Genomic DNA, 23,175 nt, shown 5'->3' with positions numbered 1-23,175 from the left:
TAACCACATTTTAGAAAGTTAAACCCATTCGGATTACTTCAAGCAAAAGAAGGAAATTTATCTGAAGGCTCCAGATGCACCTCATGGACCCCATGGAATGAAAAGACAGCTGTACCTCAGAAGAGACTAGAACCAGGAACTGGGAAGCCATGTAGAACTGAGGTCATTGCATCTCCCCCAGGAACATGTGGTTTCTCATCTCTGCATGTGTTCATCTCCTTCATTCTTTGATGGATCAATGGTCTTGGCCCACCATGCAGCAACAAGCCACCCCAGGCCATCTTTATAGCACTGCCTGGTCCAAGCACTTTCACAGATTACAGTCTTAGAGTGCTGATTCCAAGTTTCTAGGACAGAATATTTTATTGTTTGGCTTAGTCACGTGTCCACCCCTGGGAGACGGAATTAAGGTGAAGGAGTGTCAACACACCTGAAGCTTTATTATCATTCACTTTCTCATTCTCAGATGTTTCTATCTTAGAGAGAATGTCTTCCCAGACACCCAAAACCTGTCCATGCCTTTCCCTCTCGTGATTATGCATTACTACTTCATAACACTTGGTATTGAGCTCCTTTTTTTTTTTTTGGTCTTTTTCTCCATTAGAATGCTAGCTTTGTGAAATAAGGAAATACACTCATTGTATTCACTGCTGTAATCCCAGGGCCTAAAGTCACACTTGGTTCACAGTAGGCACTTAATAAATACATGTTGAATGAATGAATACAGACCTAGAAGACACTCCTGTATCTTGCATTTTTAATGGCTGGTAAAATTGTGCATTTCAGGTTCTCTGAAAGCTGTTTTCTCCTATACTTACATTTAGAGAACCAAATATTTGTTTAGAGAACCGTATATTTCACTACCTCTTGTTTTAAATAGCATTTGCTAGCTTCCACTTGCTTACAGTTTCATTAACTTCACTTTCACAGCAACCATACTGGATGAGGAGGTCAGGTATCATTTTGTTTGGTAGAAGCATTAAGAGAGATGCTGAAGGACTGCACACTTTGTTCAAGGCCAAATACCTAGTAGATAATGGATCTCATTCTAAAACCCAGGTCTTCTGATTTCTATGTTAGGGTTAATCTCAATAATTCTTAGTTCCTAGGATTAATTATTTGGAGGTAACAAGGAATTACCCAGCAGTGCTATTTCTTAATAAGGCAAAGCAAGAGACCGTGTCCAAAAAAAAAAAAAAAAAAAATCAATGGTATTATAGCATATACCTCTTTAAGAAAAAAAAAAAATCCCATGGAATCATTTTATATACATGAAATTTTGAATAGTAAGAATCATCTTTTCATACATTTCTATTTTAATATAGTGTAATGTAAGTGTGACATTTCCATTGTAAAGTGTTACCTTCATGTTTGTGTTGATCATCTATTTCGTGCTCCCCTTGGTTATGGATCTCTGACGATGTGTTACCAGACAGGAAATGCAGTGGTACTGGCATCCTCCTTCATTTAGTTGTTGCCCGTACTCATTCACTCACTGCTACCAGAGAGATTACTGTGTTGCGTGTAAAGAACTTGACGGATACCACTTGGGTTGGTGAAATTATAAAACCAACAATAAACACCAACTTGTAATGTATATGTTAAATGTTCCTATTAAAAATTACTATTTCAATAACTGTGACACAGAGATTATAATTTTAAATATACAACTGCTTTTGAGAAAGGGTAAAAGTAGTTCTAATAGACACTTGGTATGTGTCTCTTCCAGCAGTAAATTTACTGCTTTCTATATGGAAGGGGATAATCCCAGATTTTGGAAATTTTAAATGCAGAAGGAAAAGTTACATTCAAAAAATAACTGTAGAACCACAGAGTATGTTAAATGTATAGAGACATTCCTTCTTCGTATCTGGCCCAGTGTCTAATAGATTTTATAGCATATAGAGTATATGCAGATGTTTGTTGAATAGTTAAATGAATGGCTGAATAATTGAACATGTTTAAAGCAGAGTGATTAATGCAAAAGGCTTGATGAAGAGGTAGACTTTTAAGAGGCAATGCAGGGGCCAGAAGGTGAGTATTTCAGGCATAGGGAACTAACATGACTAATGATTTCCTCTTCTAAGCTCACAAAAGATATTGTATTGTGGCATGAAACCTGCTGTCAGACACATAACTGTGAGGTTCTGGTCGTTAAGAATCTTGTACACTAGACGATAGGACAAGTATAGTGTACAAGACTTTCTTAAGTAGAAGACAGTGGGTTTTAATTTGGAATTCTTATGTTATTGCTACTCACCACTGGCTCGTTTTCTTTGCCTTACTCAATTTCAGTCATCATCCTGAAATATCTACTCTACTTCTAAAAACAACTGTCAAAGAACATGTGACCCAACCCAAATATTACACCATGGTTGGTGGCCTCATGGTTAAAGTATAACACAAAATTAAGTATAACCATGTTTTCCCTGCTCAGAATGAAATGGCATTTATCTGAAAGTATTTTTGATGTTCTCAGATTCCTTACTGTTATTTTAAAAAGTTTAGAATTTATTCATTACCCTAATACATTTAAAATTCCTTTATAAGAATGACTCATCCTGAATCACACATTGCATCTTAGTCACTGTACACAAATGAAATGGTGACACAAAAGAAAATGAAATGTCACCTTATTTGTTCCATGATATTAAGTACGTCTATAATTCAGATTTTATCTGTGATTATATCACATGGCTAATGCCATTACAATTTATCATATTTTTAGAAATCAAATATAATTTTTTTATTTATGTGAAATAAGGCTACTTGATAATATTTCTTCCATTTGAGCGATACTTTATTTTCATAATTTAGAGAGTCATAAGTACATTTTGTTTCTATAACGTATGTTGATTTCCATTTTCTTCTGTAAATTTCAAAGGCTAAATTCTCACTTAGGCCACTCTTGAGGTATTATGAATATAATACAACAATACGTGCATATTAACAGTGACATTACTTTGGTGATTTATATGGTAAAAATTTTACTCAGTTTTGCCATCACTTCCTCTGTTTTATGTGCCTGAGATACCCATGTACCCATGTGATGGTTTGAGGTTCTCAGTTGAGGATGATCATCATTGTTCTCTTTAAAAGTACTTTTATATCATAATCTTAAAATAATTAGTATGTTCAGGAAATAAATGAAAAATCTAAAACTAGATTTACATCACATTAAACTGCTGAATTGTTTAACATGTGACTTTTTAATTTTTCTCCAAATCTTACGTCAACCATTAAAAAGCTGAATAGCTCTAACAGTGACATTTCAGAAAATAACTGTTTTCATTCTACAAAATAACAGTCCCCTAATGAAAACAAAACTCTTGTTTAGTTGACTGTGGAATTTAAAATCTTTTCCCCAGATTTTCATTTCTTATAAGTCCTTCCACTGATATGTGATTTTTTTTTTGGTGCCATTTTTTTTTTCTGTATAATTTTTCTCGACGCTGAATGTCAACATTAGCATTTTCTGGCTCTTGCTGAAGCAGACATTTAGGTTAATGCTTCTGCTGGCTTTGTTTCAGCCAACTGGAGAACTTTGACTGTAATTATTGGGATTTCTTTAATTTAGAAGAGTGCCCATTCCTTTTTGTGAGCATGATTTATTCTTGCACAAATCAAATGAGAAGTTTTTATGGCAAGCAGACCTGTCTTCTTGGCTCTTTAATTCTCGGATGCACTATTACTTCAAGAAGAAGGAACTGGAAGGAAGGAGACATGACTTGTCATTAGAGATGACACAGATTCAGTTGTGGAAATTTTTGTCATCAGTTGACTGATACGTAACTGGTTGGAAGCTTCTTGCTTACACTTTCTTTCAATGGCAGAAGTGGCCATTTTTTGTTGTTTATATAATTTATTTTTTGAAGTGCCATGAGAAGATTCCAGAGAAGGGAATATTATGCATAAACTCATTTTGGGTGTGTTTCAGGATATTCAGAAAAAAATATACTTCTCCTTGAATGTGAAATATTTGAGAAACTTACCCTCTTATAAATTTTTAATGAGGAAAATATTTTTATGTTTAGTATATGAAATTTTTTATTTGAAAGAATTTTTAGGGGGATAAATAGATGAATTGCAGGTGGCATTTATCTCATTTTTTGCTATTACATCATCATAACAGTACACAGCTTATTCAATTTTTCATGCATGCTTTTGAAATGTGTGCATTTTTCTGCAAAACAAGCTTTCTGGAGTTTAACAAAAGAGATGCAGATTAATACATCTTTAAAATAATTTTGTTAAATTTTCATCAGGAATTATAAAACTATCTGTGATTAGGATTTTGACAGGAGAGAATGATATATATTTTATGATAGGTTTAATAAGAGAGATAGTTTGTGAATTCCTGAAAAATGACATGATCAACTTGTTAAAAGTAGTTTCCAATCATTCCCAACAAGATCACAGGCATCTTGTAAAATATTTGTAACCATCTAGAATTCTTTTCTACTTTGTTGTGATTTACAATGGCTATCCTTAAAAAGAAAATAATTTGATTGTTCTTGAAAGCTTAAATTTCAACAACAAATTGTTATTTCCAAAATAATGATTGTGATTACTTTGGCTGGAGGTTTCAAACAGTTGTTTTGCAAATATCTAAAGCAGTGGTTCTCAACCATTACTTCGTGATTGTCTTAAGGAGCCTCTTTAGACATGTTTTTCCCCTAATCATCCCACGCGTGAAGTTTTAATATGATAGATAGACTGTATATCATTTTATATACTGTATGTTTGTATATCTGTGCTTTATATACAAAAATAATGCATACTGTCTAAGATTGTTTCTCCTCCCACCTTCCAAGAACCAGTATTTTCTCTGCGGGGTCAGTATCGCCCCACTGAGAATGCATGATCTAGAGCCGACCCCACTCAGCCCTAACAGGTCAGAGCAATATCAAACCAAGAAATAATGGCCTCCTTCTCTTTATTGCTTAGTTATGTGGAAGAGACATACTTTTCTTATACTTATAACAAACGGCTTCCTTGTCATGTTATTCCACCGCATGTAGCTAAGTCAGTATTCACAACTTATGATTCAAAGGGAAAATAATGATGGTCTCCTCAGATAAAGGGGCTTTCAGAGCTTTCTGGAGTAAAGGGAGACTGTACCCAGAGAGGATGGATTTGGGTGGACATCACTGAATCAGAACTTTTGGATGACCTGATTCCTGTCTTCTACTGCTAATAAACTAGAGAAATGAAGAGTAAGGAATTTCCCCGTCTGAATTTAGCTCACATAGTACGGTAAACTGATATCTGGGCTAAATCTAAGTCCACTGATCCTAAGTGATTATGAAACTGCAGACATCAGAACCCAAATGAAGGTTTTGTTGTTGTGAAAATTACACGTTATGATTTAAGGTCACCAGCCTGTATTCCTAGTGGTAATGATCAAGGGTTTGACAAAAAGAAAAATGTGTCCAATGTAGCAGCTCTGCCGCCCTAACTACAGTGAGACCAGCTAGTCTCCAGGAGTTGTGTGGATATTTACCCAGCGGTGAGGAAATTGGGTTTGGTTTTGAGCATCTAGGAAGGCTTAATAGTGGAGGCTGATTGACACTGGTTGATCCTGCTGGCGTTCTTTTCTTCAGTTTGTTCCTTGCTGGAAGGCTAGGGAAGTATTTTTACATCCTACAGCATTGGGACTTTTGTTACAAGCCAGCAGTTCACCAATTGCAGTAATAAGACACATGTATTTTCCCCATACTGGAAGACAGAAAGTTGTCATTTTAACTGTTATAGCTGGCTGATGGCTATGGTTTCAGGGTAATTCCAGTTTTCTCACATATACTAATAGCTCTAATTTAGAATTTTTTAAATAGGCACACTCTCAGGTGGAACTGACAAGCTTCTGAGAAATGGAAACTTCGTATATACCCTGGAGGACATATAGCTTGTCGCAGATTAAATGTCCTGACCTACTATAATGTAATTACTTTTCTTGAGTGCTTCTATATTTTATCCATAGGACTCTTCAATTTCAAGTAGGAAAAAAATACACATCTTGAAGATTTTTTTGCCTTCTTTTTGCAATTTGAAGCATCCAGTTATTTTTCATTGTATAGTTGACCCTTGATCTTTGCAGATTTGATAGCATAGTCCCAGCCTTTCCGAAGTGACCCAGAGTCATCTGTAATTTTGCTGAGCCACAGATGTGTCTGGAGTTCTGGAAGGCTGGTGTGCAGAAGGAAGTGACCTGGTCAGCAGGTCCATCCATCCGCTCAGGGCTTACTGACTGTTGCACCTTAATTATCCTATATCCTTTGTTACTTACACAGGTGGACATGCATAAAGATCCATGAATTTGGGGAGCCACAGATGTCTCTCGCTCTTTCAGTTATACATATCAGTGCTCTGTTGTAATCATTACTATTTTGGAATATTAACGTTGTGATTCTTCTTACCATCTGGAGATACTAATATGGCCCTCCTGAGAATCACTTCTACAGTGATAGGGTTCTGTCAGAAAACCTCAGGTGAGTCAGGGCAGGAAAAAAGAAGTTGAGGAGAGACACCAACTTGAACGAGGCTTGAAATATAACAACAGAAACAAAAACTTTTAATTTCTTATAAAATATTTTCATATATCCAGTGTTAACTATATTGCAAGAAGAAATCATGTTGGTATTTGATGGATGATTGAATGATTTTTAATTAAGTCTTTTAATTAATTCTTAAGAATTAAGAATCTTATTCTTAACTAGATAAATACAAGTAGAATGTTACATAGGGGCCTGAGAACAATCTAGCTCCTCCTCTCCAGTTTTCTCCTCCACTAGCTAATCTCTTTACATTATAAATGTACCTTTGGAACATAAAACAATCGTTTCCTAAACATAATTTCGCCCAGCTCATGAAAAATAACATGCATTACACATAACGGGGTCAAAAACGAATTCAGTTTTACTCTGCACTTGGGTCCCCCCTTGCCTCCCACTCCCAGTTGCTTTTTCCAATGTCACTGGTACTACCCCCCCGGCACCCACAGAAATACCTTCTTCTTAACTCCACCTCCTGTGGTGCTGCTAAGCCGAAATATCCGCAAGCTTTATCTTTTGTTCCTGCGAAGCACTTATTGATATGTATGAGAGTGTTTGAGTGGATGAGACCAGGAGAGCGCCTAGGCTGAGCTACAGAGAGCCCAGCATGAAGGGCATGGACACCCCCCCCAGCCCTCGAGGAGAAAGGGGCTCTCCCCCCCTGTGGAGCTGCTGAGCACCTCATCTGTTCTGGTTTATAACGCCCACACCTTATAACACCCACACCGGAAAATGGTGGGGTTTTGTAGTCCAGTTCTAAAGTTGTATCTTAATAAATTCTATCGCTCTTCGTTGCTCCCTCATTTACATAAGCAGGGGGCCTCTGTGTGACGCTGGGCCTTGTGCCGTCCCCATTTGGTCTCATAGCCCAGTCCAGATTGGACAGCAAGGTCATCGGGCACGACGTGCAGGAGCTGTGCTGATGAGAGCCGTGGTTCTCAGCCTTTAGAGTTCAAGGATCCATTTCACACACAAGAAATGTTGGAGGAACATCTTAAGGGATTAAATTGCATTTTTTACACGGAACACTCTATTGTATGACTTTTCTGCTGGATGAGAAGAATTGTTTGCAGCCCTGACCAGGCTTGGTCACATATTCCTGAAGGTACCTGTTAAACATTTAGCTGTAATTCTTATTAATTATCCTTATCAGGTGAACCCTACCCAACATCGCGAAGCACAACCTGCTCAGCTCAAAGTTCCATCTCCCATTTCTGCATCTTTAACTGGAACAAAAAGTATTACAGATACGGAACATATTTGGGAACATGCTTGAAACCAGCCTGCATGCAGCATTCTGGTTGTGAACCAGTCGCTTGGGAGAGAAGTGGTTCTCAAAGGGCTCAGACCAACAGCCTCCGCAGCAGTATCCCTGGGAACTTGTTCGAAATGCAAATTATCAGCCCCCTCTCCCCTTTCTACTGGATGGGAAACTCTGCACTTGGAATCATGCAGTTTGTGTTTTAGCAAGCCCCCCAGGTCATTCTGATGTGTGCTACAGTATGAAATACACTGTGCAAAGAGAATCATTACCGCACATAGACTCCACTGAGAAGTGGAACTGTAAGAAGTGGGCCTTCAGATTGCCATATGCAAATTAATCTCAGTAAAACCTCTGGGTTGATCACAGCCCACTTTAGTTTTTCAAAGTGACTTCTTAAACGCTGGCTGTGCGTCAGATCAGAGTCTTGTTAAACAATACACATTCCTATGTTTCATCCATGATATTGTGATGCAGGCTAGGATGGGGCCCAGGAACCAGTTTTCAATAAATTACCCATCATCCAGGAGTGATTATAATCAGTCTGCCAAGTGTGTGTGTGTGAATCAGTGATCTAGACCTCTGCTTGTGAGTGAGCCTTAGAATCTTCTAGAGGGCTTCTTTAAACAGATTCCTGCCCCCACTGCCAGAGATCCCTCTCCCACAGGTCTGGGATGGGACCACGATTCGGCTTTTCTAACAGGCTTCCAAGTGATGCTGGTTTTTGGACCTCATAGCACTGATCTAGAATGCTACAGGAATGACTTCCGGCTCCCAAACAGGTGTCCTACTTGACTTACATGAGCTCACGATAAGTTGTGATCTTCGCCTCTCAGTCTTTTATTTTTCTTTTTCTTATGTTCTGAAATAGCTAATATAGTCACATAAAGATTCTAAAAATATAAAAGGATATATGTATAGTGAAGTGTCCCTCTTTTGGCCCACAGCCACTGGTTTTTCCTCACCAGAGGCAACTAATATTACTAGTAAACTGTGTATCTTTCCAGAGATATTTATGTTCACGTGGGCATACATACATAAATGGACACACACCGAACTTCCTTTTGAATTAAAATGTTAGCACTCACTGCTCTATACCTTGATTTTTTCACCTATTATATTGTGTGGATCTTTCCATTTCAGCACACAGAGGGCTCCCAGGTTATGTGAGACTGTGTAGTGTTCATTGTATGTATGTCCCATAATCTGTTTATACAGCTTCCTAATGATGGGCGTAACTCAGTTTCCATTCATGGAGTCCACAAATAAAGAACAAACACCCAAAGTCCAAAACTTCATGTTTGAGTGAATTCCTTATACTCTGCATTAGCTCTGGCATTGTTCAACAGTTCTATTCCCGTTGACTCTAAGTCAAGAATAACAAAGTTTAGTTTTGGTCAGTGCAAAATAATATTTTTAAAAAATTCTCATTAAAATATTGAACGAAAGATTTTAGTGGGTAAGGAAGGGTGGAGAGTAATATTTACCATGTACATCTTTGGGGCAAGACCTTTTGACTGACATTTTCTCCAACTCAATTGTCAGAAGGTAACACTTAGGTAGATATTATGGTTTTTCACAGAAGTAGCATCTGGCTCAGAGAAATTAAGGGTTACAGCTAGTTAGTAGTGGATGTAAGGTGTTAAGTCACTTTTTATTAACTCTAGCGCCCTGTGGTTTCCCTCAAGACTGTCCTGTTCAGTGTGTGCCTAAGAGCTGGGGCTTCACACCCCAGACCTTGCACTCCCAGTCTTTGTGGCCTCTGTAGCTTGAGGCACCTAGGGCACAAAATTTAAGGAGGAGCTCACTCTCAGTCATGCACTGAGCCCTATTTTTATGGTTTTTTCTGCGCTTTCTTTCATGACCTAACTTAAATAGGAAGATCCTGACATCTCCTTTTAAGTTGTCTTTGTCTCAGGATCTAGCCGACCAAAGCCACTGTCTGGGCTTCGAGGTTGGCTTGTGTCTCTGGGTTGGGGGCAGGATGGCAGGACTCTGGCAAAGTTGGTCTGCCCCAAGGGGTCAGGTTCGGAGCAGGCTTTCTTGTGACTCAAGTTTTGTTATCTTCCCCTTCGGAGGCAAGGACGTGGGATGGGGGAATCCCAACTCATTAACTCCTTTCAATGCCAGCTTTTATTCAGTTCTTTTTGAGAATTCCCTCCTTCCCACACTTCCTCCCACTCAATTCCCCAAAATATTAATGCTTGAGAAAGAAAGTGAATTCTGAGACTTTTAAGTAAGTACTTCAAAAGTGTCTGTCACAGATGTTTACTTGTAAATTGTTCCAAAAGGAACAGGCTAATATTTGTGTGTACATGGTGATGATGTCTCATTGCTATATTGTCTTCATCTCACATATGCCAACACTAATGGGAACCAAGGCAAACTAATTCATGATTAAAAGCTGTTTCACTGATATTTTTTAACACATGTATTTTCTTTAAGGATGAATGCACCTTCAGACCACACGAGTAAGTGAACAAGTATTTGAACTTTGCCCTTTTTGCTTTGAACAGGAGGAAAGTGAGCTCAGTTAGCACTGTATGTATACAGGTACATACCCTGGAGTGTGTACACATGAGCCCATGTAGATAGCATCAATCTCAATTTTCAAAACGAAATTCTACTGATTAAATCTCTGTCAGTGTGTGGGGGTGGTGCTGGGAGATGGGTCTGTGACTAACATCCTTTTGCACTGTGTGCATCTGGGAGGACAGTCCTTTGGCTACTGATTGAGACTCTGGCAGTGTTTATGACAAGGCATTTGAGAACATTTTGTGATCCAGTGTTCAGAGTCTTCTGAAAGCCTTTTCTTGGGAAAAGGGTACCCAGGCCTGATGACTGACGGCGTGCTAGCCTGGTCTGCCTGGTCCTGTTGTTTCTGGTGCATCCCAGATGCGTTTTCTCTCGCCCTTGTTGCCTAACCCCAGCTTAGCTGGGGAGAGCAGCTGCTTCTGCGTTTGCTTGTGACTCGGTCTTTGCACATGCTTTGTGTGCATGGCATGGTGCTGTCATGAGTACCCTCTCTGTTAGGTCACGGCGTTCATGGTGATGATGAACCTGTCTTATCTTTATGGCTCAAATGTGAAGCTCACAAACATGTCCAGACCGGGTTAGCATCTTGGTGCTATGGGAAATGTTAATGACAACGGTCCCTCTCTCGTCTAGGCCAATGGTAGCCACACTGTTTTGATCATTCACACCATTAGTAAAAAGAAATCAGCACATGCACTCAATATATAGCCTTGGTTCTCAACAGGGGGTGATTGGTCTCTTTGTGGGACGGTGGCAATGTCTGGAGACATTTTGTTTGTAACAACTGGGAAGGGGGACATATTATTGACATCTAGTGGGTAGAGGCCAGGGATGCTGGTAAACATACTAAATACATGGGACATACCCCAAAAACAAAGAATCATCTGGCCTAAAATGTCAATAGTGCTGAGGCTGAGCAACCTGGATGTATAGGGTGAACCATGTGCAATTGCACCCGATTTCTAATTATACACATTAGGTTGAACCATAGGAAACCGCTGATATTCTATCCGTTTTTATTTATAAAAATGGCACTTGCTTACATTTCAACATAATTTGTGTAATTATAAATTGTATGAATGAACTACTCTACCAGTAAATTATTAACATTGTATAGCTCACAGAATAGCTGGTTTTAAAGAGGTTATTCACATAGCCATATAGAGAGCATTAGTATTTTCTAATTGTGTCCCTGTGGGTTATTTTTATGTACCCAACCGTGGAGAGCACTGCTCTAGACTTTAGTTTAATCTGGAGTTTGAGGTGACTGCCATTGATTTACTAGGCTAGAGTGTATTATACTGTGCTATTGGTACAGTTAGGGGTTCTTTGGTGGTATCTGGGGTGACTGGCTGATTCTTGCTGGGCAAGACCTATAGGAATCTGGGCTCTAATCTTGTTTGCCACCTCAATCAGAGCATCTTTCCACAGCAAAGTCTTAGATAGCGACCTTCTGTTCAGATTGGATTTCACCAGAGGGTTTAGCAGGTGGAATTACAGTTTAAAAACCATTGCACTGGACAGTGACCTTCTAAAATGCAAGGACTATTTCCTTTCTCTGTATCTTCCATACATAGCAATAGTAATTGCTCAATAAATGCTCTTTTGGATGAATCCCAGAGGATATTCTCCTTAAATGGAGGAGGACTTTGAATTGAGGAGAGAAGGCTCTTTTAGTAACATCTTCTGGGGGGAAAAAATTCTGATTTTCCCAAGGTTCTTATTCTTAGGGAGGTTCATATGCTATTTTTGCTTTTCTGGTTTATCAGGTGGTATTTATTAAGAACTCATGTGGGTGTAGGTGTTTCTGAACCCACCCCCTCTTGTATTCTTAATGTTTTTGCAGTGAATATGGATTACTGAAAACAAAAGACTTCTCCAGCATATGGTTGCTTGCTGTGCCTTGATCTTATGAAACTTGTTGAAGAGATGCAGTGCTTCTCATCATAGCACTTAAGCAATAGATTAATGTTACACTTACTCAGGGAGCTTTTGAAAATGCAGATACCTGACTTGGGGTAGGTCTCTAACGTTAGTGTATTTTCAGTGGTCCTTAGGTGACTCTAGCTTTCAGTCAGAGCTGCGAATCATTGATTTAGAAGTTAAATATCATTCGTTTCCTGCAACTTTAAAAAAAATATTACTGCCTATCTAGCACTTTGTGTAAAAGGTCTCAAATATCTATTTAAATTTAAAAAGCACAAGATATTGACATAATATGTATAGAGGTGTAGGGGTGTGTGTGTGTGTGTGTGTGTGTGTGTGTGTGTGTGTGTGTGTGTGTGTATACATATATATGAAATGGAGGGATGCACCAAAATTTTTAGTACTTATCCTTTGGGTGGGATTTGGAGTTTGATTTAGAAAAGAGACTCACTAATTGTCCAGTTTGCATTTTTCCATGTGTATTATTTAAAAAAACAATACAAAACAAAAGCAAAAACAACAAATAGCACTATTACCAATCTACAGCCTTTTCCATGGCACTGACATAATTTCTTTGGAAACCTGTTGAAGAAAATATTAATTTAGCATTGGGAAAAAGCTGGTTCTTTGTTGTCTAACAGCCTATTTAGAAAGATTCTGATGTATTCCTACAACAATGCCTTTTTTATTTCAAATTCTTTATGGGTAAGCATATTATATTAAAGAGCTGTTTTATCACAATGGCCTGGAATGAGTACTACATTTTTGGGAGGCGGGGGAACAGTGTGGTTTTTTCCCCCCAGGACCCATCAGCTCCAAATCAAGTCATGTCCTTCAATCTAGTTATGGAGGACGCAGCTCAGCTTCAAGTCCAGTCGCTGTTTTCAACCTTTAGTTGCAGGGGGCGCAGCCCACCATCCCATGCGGGAATTGAACCGGCAACCTTGTTGTTGAGAGCTCAGGCTCCATCCAACTGAGCCATCTGGCCACCCCTCTGGCAGATCAATGGCAGCTCGTTGTCTTCAATCTAGTTGTGGAGGGCGCAGCTCACTGGCCCATGTGGGAATTGAACTGGCAACTCTGTTGTTCAGAGCTTCTGCTCTAAACAACTGAGCCATCCCGCCGTCCCATCACTCTTTTTATGAGTCATTTTTAGACATTTTTTTATGAGTTACTACAAAATTCAAAGAACGTCCGATGGAACATACAATATAAGGGGCCCTAATGTATATAATTAGGGTGCCAGGAAAAATGTTATATATTATAGTTGCCTCAGCTGAGATTGATACTGTCTTTAAAGTTGCTACGGATTTTACTGTTTCAAAAATATTGAAATCATTCTAGTGAACCCACCTTACAGTACTCCGAGAACAATCGATTAAATCTGTCTATTGTAAAACGAGGAAGCTAAGAGTTTCAAAAGCCCTTCTAATTTTCCTGTCACATTGTGTAGAAGAATGAATGTATTTGATTTCACTGAGAGGACTCCCTTAACTAAGGAAGGTTTACAAGTGAAAACTATAAATGTTAGAATGTTAGAAGGGGGAATTCTTTCACGGCTGACTTGTTTCATATTGTCATGAAGAGTCAGAGTTTCTGACAAATCCTGTATAACCTGGGCTAGCTCACATTATGTTTTATCTCTTTGATTCTTAATGACCATGTACACAATGCAGTGTCCCATTTGGGGCACTAATGACTTAGGCATTCTATTCTCTCCATGTTGCACATGGGGCTCAAGGAAATCAGATTGTCCAAATTCACACAGTTTATACTGACAGAACCAAAACACATACCGTGTTTCCCCGAAAATAAGACCTAGCGGACAATCAACTCTAGTGCATCTTTTGCAGCAAAAATTAATATAAGATCCAGTCTTATTTTACTATAACCTGGTTTTATTTTACTTATAGTAAACCGGGACTATAGTAAAGTCTTTACTCTTATAGTAAAATAAGACCGGGTCTTATAGGATACCTTTTGAACAGCCCAGTGTATGTTCACACATATGTGTGCACATGTACACATTTGCTGTTCTTACATAGCTGCCACTTGTTAAGCACCTGGCAGGTCCTGTGCATCCATTTAATGCTGCAACTCTTTTTTTTTTTTTTTATGGTGGTGACAAAAAGAGTGCATGACCACATGTTTTTAATCAATCGGAAAAAAATATGTCTCTGACAAATTACTTTTGGTAAATAAATGTTTTAATTCACAAACCTCTTTTGCACAAATCTACTTCTATATACCCCAGGCAATGTAAAAGATTTTGTAATGGGCACAAAACAGACTCCTAGGTGTCTTTTGAATGGAGTACTAGATAATGTCTACTGTTTTCATACAAGTTATCTAATCCTCTAGGGGTGTGTGTCTTTCATTATCTTTAACATAGGTTGCAGAAAACTGATAGTAAGGCAAATAAATGTCGTCTTATGGAGACTCACTTGCCACTACCCATCTTCCTTGTGGAAGAGGCCTGTTTAATATCTATTAATTCAGCATTCCAGATTGCTTATATATATGTCTGCTCTGTGACCTGGTTGTAACAGCTTACTGGTTGCTTCATTAATTTAATAACTTCCATGAAATTTTGAAACATGTTCATTTATATTCATATAAGAATCATCATTTTCACCTTAAAATAGATTATCCTTTAACTCTTATCAGCCTAATAAACCCTTATGAGGGTATTATTGGGTAAAATGGGCATTATTATCTCCATTTAACAAATGACAAAAATTGAGCCAGTGGATGGGATTCGGAGCCCCTAATCCTCTAGATGATGCAGATGAATATTTAGGAGCTTCTGGTTATGCTTAATCAGAGGATCTGGAATTCCACAGTTTAGAGTGGAGATTCAGGACAAAGCCAGATAGTGAGCAAAAATCCGAAACCTGGGTCAAAGATGGAAAGTCAAGTGTCAAAGATTTAAACAAACCATGGTTGTGGGATATAGCCGCATGAACTGAAAAATTTGAATCTAGCAAAGGGGCTATACAGTGAGAAGCCATTATCCAAACAGAAATCTGGCAAAAAAGTATGCATTGCTCACACCCAAAAATGTCTTGATATGGAGCCCTAGCAGTTCCTTACTGTCAGAGCCATTATGTGGTCCTGTGGCAGCAGGAAACAAACCCCAGCTCGGGCATTTAAACTAAGCATAAAATTGGAAACACCTGGCCCACAGAGGCGCTTGTGGGTTGAGGCAGGCAGAGACTCCTGAAAACTAGGTAAGGACAATGAATGGCTTTCAGCTGGGCTCAATGCAAGGCAGTGCATTGATTTTTAGCCATGTGGTTTATTTCAGAAAACTGTACACATTCCCCAAATCCCCATGGAGCTGACATTTTCTTACCACTCTGATTAATCAAACTGTGTTCAAAGTGAAAAAACTTCTTTGGCTAACCTATTTTTAATCTTTTGATGGTAGCAACAGTTACCTGGTCTTTTTTTTTTTTTTCCCTCCACCTTTAATTATTCCCGAAGTTAGATTTGCTACCATTGTAATTTGGAAGCAAGGTAGGTATTTTGGTAGCCTTGATTATCTGCTACAGAGAATGAACAAATGGTGATGTTTTGGAAGTGATTTAGGAAATGTGGAAATTTTGCAATTACATTTTGGGGTAAGGCCATCTTTTGAATAAGGCAACCATTCTCATGGCTTTGATCAATTACATTACAAAGGAAAAAAGTAGTTCCAGATTAAGCCCTGCATGGTTTGTAAGAAACTATAAATGATGGTTTAAAATATAAGATTTAATAAAATGATTTGAGTACTTTATACCACACCATTATCCAATGTCACAGCTAACTATGAGATCTTGCTCATAGTTAAATCATAATTTAACTCATTATGATTACAAATGAAGCTTGATCAGATCCGTCAGGAATTTGTTAATTATTTTTTCATGTAGGATGTTGTCATGCAGGGTCTCTGGTCCCGCTCCCCGCATAAGAGCGCAGGATATGGTGAGGCCAAAAAGGAACACCAACGGAGCCAGAGATAGGGGAGTCATACCACTGTATTCCCGCTGGCGGCTGGGTTGGAGACACAGGAAGCAGGAATCACATGATCTGCAACCTGACATCTGCTTCTCTACCAACCAACCAACCCCCTAGTGTAGCCACGACAGTTATATTAGTGGCTAATGGCTCACTGGTTACAGCTGATGGCCAACTAGTCACAGCTGATGGCCATCTACTACCCGAGCCAGCACCTTTCCACGTGAGGTCGAGAGCCTGGTGGTCTCTTACAAAGAAGAAAAATAGTTCTTTTATAGCTAATATACAAAGAAAAGGAAATGGTCAGAAGTCCATGATTATTGACAGAAATGATATGTATTGCCCCCAAATAAATGGGACTTGGCTGTACTTGCCAAAGGGCTGCAACTACTTTTATTTTTGAAATAATGAATTTCGTAGAGAATAATGGTTGGTTTGCTGCTGATACGTATACACAATACACTGTTAAACTAGTTTGTGAATCACATTTTGATAAATATTTAAGACAAAATTGCAAAATGGAAAAATGATTGGGACTTTTGGGTCAGGTGTGAATTCAGAAGTTTTCAAATGTCACTCTATGTATAAGTGGTCTATTAATATCTAAAAACTGTTTCCATTTTTACTTTATCCAAGGCGTTATGTCATACAGGTTTTCAGAAGAACAAGTTTTTCATTTGTCAGTCAGTATGATCTAAGTGACAGTAGTGGGCAGAAACACCGTTAAGTACTCAAGGAGTAATTTTAAAAATAGAAAAACCTGGGCCTTCACTGGAGCAGTTTGTGACGTAGCTGGCAAGGAAGGCAGAATACACGGACAAAAAATTCACAGAGGAAAAAATATTAAAGGATTATTAGTGTCCTGGAAATTGCATAGAAATTGGGCAGGCTTTTTAAATGTCGTGACTGAACATTTTTTTCATCTTCATTTGTTTTACTCCTTTGCAGTGTCTTTCCATGAGACATTTCCTGATTTCCTTCCATCCCTGTGCATGGTTGGGGATGAGAATGGGACTTGAAATCAGTACACGTGAGCTTGAATCTTAGGCCCACCATTTTCGATCAGGTTAAGTGATTTTGTGTGTGTGGATGGCCATCTACTACCCGAGCCAGCACCTTTTCACGTGAGACCAAGAGCCTGGAAACTGCTCTCTGGGGCTCTGTCCCCACAGTGTGCTTATATTAACATTGCTTAAATTGAGGCCCAAATCAGAACATAACACCTGAGTACTTCGTGACAAAGAAATTTCAGTAATTTCAGAACTGATTAACCCTCTAACCCATCTTTCTGGTCCTATATACCCCCCCCCCCCCGAGTTTGGTGTCATCCATATTCCCCAGTGGTGTATTTACGATTCTATGTCTTTGTGCTTATTGTGATGACGTATAATATAATTAACACCAGAATATATGTTCTTTGAATGCAATGATTCAGTTTTTTGGTTTTTGTTTGTTTTTTTACCTTGTATCCCAGTGCCTAGAATTGTGCCTAGAACACAGTAAGTATTGCATATACATTTGTTGGTTTACATAGAATTAGAAAACCCGGATGAAACCCCAGGCTTGTTCTTAACTAATTGTCAAGTCTCTTATCTTCTCTGAGAATCCATTTGGAAACACTAGAATTTAGAGTGAGTGAGAGCTAACTTTCCTATTAGTAAAATGAAGGGCCAGAACAAGATCAATTTCTCCAAGATGTTTGCAGTTCAGTTAGTGGAAAATGATTTCTCAATCCTCCAAACCTCTGTAACATACTTTTGTCTATTCTTCCTTTTTATTAACATTTCGGCCGTGGTTGGACTCTCAATTCCTCCAGTGTAGGGACTTTGGCTGACATGGATTGTATTTCCCACAGCAGCTGCCTAGAGCCTTAACAATGTAAGACACTCTGGGAGTTATTTGGTGACTGGATAGATGGCAGAGCTGGTCTGTATTGCAAAAACTGCCCTCAGGCACACAGGCAAATTTGCCAGCCTCTTTGTGGGAGTTTGTCATTCTTTAATGTCTCACCAAGGGCACTGGATCTGGGCCAAGGGCACCTCATAGTACCTTAGATATTGCAACCTTGCTTTTCTTTATTCCACTTATGCTTTTACCAAAAAAAAGGGAGGCAAAGGTAAGATTCTCTCACTATGTTCTTCAGCATCTATAGGGAAAGCTTTTCTGATGAAAATAGGAGAAACCATAATTTTCCATCCCTGGGGCAAGAAGGAACCCAGTAGAAAGGAGGCTGGGAAGTGAGCCAAGGGTGAGATGGGGAAGCACCTGTGCTTCTTAGTAGCACTGGCGCTGGTGCCTTTTATCCTTTTGGATCAGCTATGAATTATCAAAATGCCTACGGGCATTGTAAGCCAGATTTGCCCATTGGATTGGATAATTTAAAGCCGTTTCCATTAGCAGATTTGTATTCAAGCCATTGGTAATCTTCAGGTGAAGATACTCTTTCTGTCAGCAAGGTTAATTAGTGTGTTTTTATTGCTGAAGAGATTGGTTTCATAAGCAAGGAGACTGGGGTTGGAAGGGGGGGGTAATGGTACCCACATAATGGTTTGTCCCTAGTAGTCAGCTAGGCCGCTGTGTGCAGTGTATCCCAAACAGGCCCGATCATAAGATTCCTTTGCGGTACACATTTTCAGGGCTGTTCCCTGGAAATCCAGCTTCCGGGATTCTGTAGTAAGGATGAGAATCTAGAGTTTTAACAAGTGTTCCAGGTGATTCTAATTATGGGGTAAGTGAGAAGCCCTGCTGAGTGCCTATTCATAGGTATTTAAAGAAGCCAGTTTCCAGGGCTCATGCTGGAGCGCTAGCAGCTCTGAGGGTGCTGCGAGCAGCCACAGTACAGCCTTCTTATGTGTCACACCGGGTGTTTCATCTTCTGGGAAATAGGAGGTCTCTATTTTTTTCCCTTTGACATTTGCTGTTGTGCACCATGTTATTTGAAGATAGGAAACGTAAGTGAATTTTACGTCAATTATTTGATGACTACACCAGAATGTGGAATAAGTTCTTTGGTGATTTCCTTCTTGCTCCAGGCTTTCCGTGTAGATTTGACCCAGGCAACCTTTAGAGTGGTGTAGTGCTAAGGCATGTTGGGTACTCTAATGAATAGGTAACATTTATTAAATTTTACTACGTTCCAGGACTTTGCTGATGAAGTGAATCATGCCACTCAGGCTTCGTGCCTCCCTGACACGTAGTATTATTCTCATACTTAACAATGAGAATAATGAACACATAGGGAGGTGGAACAACTTGCTTGAGGTTCACAGTGGGCCAGTGCGGTTGTTCTCGGGTTCCTGAGCCTGGCTCCTAACCTTGACGCTCTGTTGTATGCTAGGGAGGGAGTCTCCACTGGTTGGTCAGTGTGTACCTCTGGGGCCATCCTTAATTGCTGTCTTACACGATTCTACTTCTCTTCACGTACTGTTAAAATGTTTCTTATAGTTTTTTTTGTGTTTTTTTTTTTTTTATAATTTGCAAAGCACTTTCAAATGGAAAATTTTGTGTATTCCCCACAACAATCCTGAGAGGCAAGCTTTGAAAATAAGAAAATTGAGGCTTAAAAAGGTAATGACTTGTCTGGGGTTGCAGTCATTTCCTTTACTTTACTTTTTGTCTTTAAAAAATGTAATTAAGCTTTTGGGGCAGGTAATAAATACATGTGGCACAAAATTCACTCTGTACAAAGTATACATGTAAAAGCCAGTTGGTTTTACATGTTTCCTTCCCCAGCGGCAAAACCAGGGCTGGAAGCCAGCTCTGTGGGTGCCATTGTTGTGGTTTCCTCCACTACTCTGCCCATAGCTCTTTTCCACCCCAGCCTTTCCCTAGTCTTCTATCTGTAGTTGTCACTGCAAAGTTTGACTTTGATTAGTTGAGTGCCTCATATTTTGAAAGAGTGTAGCAACTACAGGTAACATAATGAGGTTCCTCTAGCTTAGGGAAATCTTTTCTCACTACCTCTACCCATCATGTAAGTGTAGCTGTCACTAAAAGGCAGAATTTTTTTCCTAAATGGGGTCAGGGGACACGTTGTTCTTACACCTCTATGATAATGGCAGACCTGAGGAAAAGGTAGTCAGTGGAAAGAGCTTTGGAATAGAGCTTCTCCAGGCTTTGAGTTGATCTGCTATGCGTGATCTTGGGCAAGTTATCTGATCTTCAGTTTCCCCATCTGTGAAACTGGTAGGGTTGTGAAGGTGAAATGAGATTTACCAGGACAGGTCCCGGCTCTCAATACCTGTGCCTTCAGTCATATGAAGTAGTTTTTCCTCCTATTTCAGCAAGTGGTACTTGATATTTTTTTCTCTTTTTCAGAGCCAACCTTAGAAACACCTTCAGTTGGTCCCTCCCAAGTTCCCCATTATTCTTGATCATGGTTCCCTATTGATTACATTCTCCCTGCCCTTGTGAATTTGTGAATTTCACTCCAAAACTGACCATAGTTGGTACTGCCTGGCACATTTATTGGCTTCTTTGCTTGATATCATCTGTCTTCTCCATTAGATTGCCAGCTCCCTCAAGGCAGGGAACATATTCACTTCATTCACTGGGGTTTATCCAGAACTAGCACAGTGCCTGATCCATAGTTGGTCCTAAAGAGACCAGGGGAATTAATTATTTCTACCAATATGATACATTATTAGCTTTCAGTGTTGACAGTTGGTTTGCTTCTAGTTTTCTGTTTAGCTGCTTCCTTATGCGTCTAGTCCGAAACAAGACAGAATCTGAGGAAAGAGGAATTCTTCATCTTTTATTGCTGTAGCCATAAGTCCTGTAGTCATTTCCCTTGAGAACAGAACTTGGTGTTGATAAGGGTTGGTGGTGATTCTAAAATAGCCTGCTGATTATGAGCCACTGGGACACACACAGCTTCATGTGAATCCCAGGCACTGATATCTTAATAATGATTTATAATGACATCAAAAGACCTTAAGAAAATGAACTAATTAAGCCCTATTCTGGGCCTTATCTGTCACCAATTTATTTTGAAAAATTATTTATCTTCCTCTGGTGGGCCAGAGAAAGTCCTAATGAGCATGCCGATCCTTTTCCTAGCTATATCATGTCTTGTAAAATCTTAATTTCACTTTCATTTCAAGCCAGACCCAGACTAGACCTGACCCTGCTCAAAGTGCACAGGCAGCAAACATGGGAGGGTTTATGGCCAGTGCTTCCTGCAGTTGTACTTTAAGTCATGAGAACTGGAAACTAGTGGATAAGCTGATTTAATCATTTTGCCCTTGTTTGGCCTTTCATGTCAGCTGCCTTTCAGAAGTAGCCACACCTGCGTCACCCCAGAATATCTGGCATAATACATTACCTATTATAGGCTCCCACTCAGAGTGTTTTGAATGAATAAATAGTATTGGTCTAGTATCCATGCGCATCATTAAAACCCATGTAACTTTAAGCTCAACATATTCACATTTATCTAATGGCAGTAAGTCTTCTTTTTCTCTTAAAAAAAAAATTAGCAGCCTTGTTGGTTTAGAGCCTATTTAAAGATCTAGAGTCATCAACCATGGATACAACTCTTCACAATAAATTTTGGAATTTTCTATATATTATTTGAAAGAAGCAGCTCATTAGATGCATCTTTCATTTATTTGCTGTGTTTTTATGAAATAAAATTTTGATTCAGATAGACTGACATACCCTGTTTCCCTGAAAATAAGACCTAGCCAGACCATCAGCTCTAATGCGTCTTTTGGAGCAAAAATTAATATAAGACCCGGTATTATATTATTAGTAAAATAAAACTGGGTCTTATATTAATTTTTACTCCAAAAGATGCATTAGAGCTGATGGTCCGGCTAGGTCTTATTTTCAGGGAAACACGGTAGTTATAAGCAACTTGGGAACATATCACCAGACGACTGATATACTTCATCCCCTAGTGGCTCTGACTATTTTATTTTTGAGTGCTTTTTTTAATGGGTTGTTTTAGAGAAGAAAGGATCCTGAAAGGACAGTCACTGTGTAAGGTTGATAGTGAGGGAGAGTACAGAGGACTTCAGTTTGCTTTGTGTTTTGTCTGTTCATTCTGGACTTAAAGGAAAAGAAACCCACTCCAAAAAGCTCAAATAGGAAGGAACTTATTTTAAAGGCATAAAAGGAATGGATATTGGTGAATCCAACTGCAGTAAGTAGCATTATTACTGAGAAACAGGAAAATCATCAGGCAGCTACACTGTCTCTCCTTTTTTTGTCTGAATTATGTGATCTCCGTCTCAGCTTTCCTGAGTTCATCTGCTTTGTTTATTCTTGACAGACTTTTCTTCTCATTCGCTTCCCACATAGCCTCCCATAATGGTCACCTCAGCTTCCAATAGCTGACTGACTCGGCCTCAGCATTTTTAGTTGAAATTTTAGTTCAAATCAGGGTACCATTGATCAGGTGTTTATCTTGGTTCCGATAAACTCTGGGTAGGGTTGGGGGCATCTGGTACTAATATGGCTGCCTAGGCTTCGCTCTCCAGGAGGGTTTGGGATAGAGACAGGTTCTCTGAAATACATGAGACCAGAGAGGCAAAGATAGCTTGTGAAGTTTTCTCTTGTAAAATAGATTTTTGTGGATCATTTTCATAATTGCTGGTCTCTGAAAATTTATATATGAGTAGGGTGCTACAGATGACTTGGAATGTTCCCATACACGGTCTCACTGAATCCTTGGAGCATTGCTGTAGGTTGCATCTCTTTATTCTGATTTGGTAGTTGAGGCAATAGGTTCATACGTGTGAGGTGAATCTCCCAGGGCAATACCGCTGTAGCTGGCAGACGTGAGATTCAAGTTCCCTGATTATAGTACAGTTCCATAGATGTCTCTCATTTAGACTTCTATTCATATACATGCAATTAATCATGCAGATCACTAGATGTTGTTTGTATTCCAAAAAC

At 39.1% G+C, this 23,175-nt stretch overlaps 1 protein-coding gene across 3 annotated transcripts in view; it reads left to right on the top strand.

The window, feature by feature from the left end:
• ANK3 (ankyrin 3) overlaps positions 1-23,175 on the top strand; it is a 593,532-nt gene that overhangs the window by 149,511 nt on the left and 420,846 nt on the right. The window lies entirely within an intron of this gene.

Source organism: Rhinolophus sinicus, chromosome 15, assembly GCF_057876585.1.
Source record: "Rhinolophus sinicus isolate RSI-liver-muscle chromosome 15, RSI-T2T, whole genome shotgun sequence".
Lineage (NCBI taxonomy): Eukaryota > Metazoa > Chordata > Mammalia > Chiroptera > Rhinolophidae > Rhinolophus > Rhinolophus sinicus.
Note: the sequence above shows the minus strand (reverse complement) of the source record. Positions and strands in the feature narration are given on the sequence as shown.